Here is a 2168-nt window from a genome sequence, read left to right on the forward strand (position 1 = left end):
TAGGGAGGGAGGAAGTGTGGACGGGTGATGAAATCCACGTGAATTCCAATGGAATGAGTGGGGTCGGTTTAGGGAGATTATAATCTGATTTTAGACGCGCTTCGTGAACATTAGGGAGGGGGGCGGGTCTGCGTGTGTGAGAGGACGTGTCTGTGTATGCCTGTTCAAGATGGACGAAAACAAAACAAGCAAAGCGTCTGGCGTTCTCTAAGTCCGTTCATGCTGTAGCCTACGGAAGCACCGCCGCGGCGGCGGCGATGACATCATCAGCGTGTGTAAACTGCTTTCTGTGTCCCTCCTGTCAGCCTCACACATATGTCCAAAGACGGATCCAGGGAGCGAAGAACCGACGACACGGCGGTCCATTAAAGCAGCCTTCAGAACGGAACCCCATCATCATCACCACCAACCGGGCCTTTCAGTTAATCGAAAATAAAACGTTTGTCGTGGTTCCAGATGACACTACCCCTTCAACGCCGGCTAGAAGCGCTTCCTGTGCTCCTCTAAGCGCTTTGGGTCGGTTCTGATCGGCTCAGCGAAGGCAGCCATCTTGTTCTAAACCGCCTCGGGTCCAAAAGAATCGGAAATCCTCTGTAAACAAATGGGTTCAGTCTGGTTCTGGTCCGGTTTCAGATTCTCCTGTCAGCCTAGAAATGAAGATCACATTTATAATAAAAAGAAGAAAAAAAAACTGCAAAATTAGCAAATTTATAAAATAAATAAAAATAGAAAATCAGGAATTTCTCTTCCTGCTTAAAAATAAGTTTATTTCAGTTAATTATAAAGTTTATTTTAATACAGAAACAAATTTAAACTTGTTCATAATTCATTTTTTTTTATTCACTGACATTAGATCTGTTAAAGTTCATTAGTTTGCTTCTTTTATTTAATAATTTTCCTTCTTTTCAGACAATCAGACACAAATAAATAGAAAATAAATGTAATATTCAGCCCACAGACTGATTCACTCTTTGTTTTGATGTTTTAACGCATCAAAACAAAGAAACAGAGAATCTGATTCGATTTTTTTAACATTTAAGCTGCAGATTAAAGTAAATCCAGAACTTTTGGGTTTTATTGGAGCGACTATCCGGGTTATCAGTGTTAGCCAGCCTGAGTTCAGCTGATCTTAGTCTGCAGATTTAGTGAAAAGAAAAAAAGCTTAGAAAGCAGCAACAGGTGTGGGAGGGGGGTCAGGACCCCCCTTTAAACCAAAGAGGGTTTTTTTTTTTTTTTTTAAACCTTGGTTCTGTTTACCGGCCCAGACTCAGTCTGAACCCGTAGATCTAAGTTGGCTCTATGCGGTTCTATTCTGTGATTCTGGACGGATCGGCGCTAACCGTTCCTCCTCGTCGTTTTTTCGAGACGGGACATTTTGCTGTTAAAATATTTGGACCGTAACCTTTGACCCGGGGATAAAAACACGCAGCTCCACCTGAGGAAGACCTGCATGATCTGAACTTCAACCTGCCGATCGGAGAACCACACCAGAACCTCAGCGCTGCGCTTCCAGTAAACATTAAGGACTCCATTTTATTTGTAAGAGATGATGGGAATTTCCAGCTGGTTCTGATCCGGCCCTTAGTTTGGACTCAGAACAAATGCTGTTTTTTTTTTCTTTAGAAATACTCAATCTAGCATAAAACGTATTATTGTAGATAAATCAAAGCATGAAGGACGAGGCCCATGTTCTGTTTTGTGGGGTTCATGAATGGATGCTAACGGTCAAAGGTAACAAACGCGATCTCTCTCTCTCTCTCTCTGTATGTGAAGGCAGTCTTTACTGATCGTTGTCCTACAGCATCAACATGATCTTAGACTATGCTGTGCTACATTAAATATCAGCAAACTTTCAGCTCCCTGACTCTGTGTGCCTTCACATCTTTGTCGCACATCCCACTGAACACACAGCCGCATCTCAATAAACCAGAAAATAATCCCACTTTGTTTTCCTCCGCTTCAGTTCTGAAAGGGAAGCACTATTTGGATTCATTATTATTTTTTTTTTTTTTAGGATTGTCTCCCTGCTAATAGAAACCAATAGTTCAGTGACTTCGAACAATGATAAACAATAAAATTCATTTTGTTACAGAGATGTGGACCTACTATGTGCTTCATGCTGCCTCTACTCTGCTCCCCCTTCCATAGAGCAGGGTTGGTGGTTATCC

This window comes from Cyprinodon variegatus, unplaced genomic scaffold, assembly GCF_000732505.1.
Source record: "Cyprinodon variegatus isolate N-32 unplaced genomic scaffold, C_variegatus-1.0 Scaffold751, whole genome shotgun sequence".
NCBI lineage: Eukaryota > Metazoa > Chordata > Actinopteri > Cyprinodontiformes > Cyprinodontidae > Cyprinodon > Cyprinodon variegatus.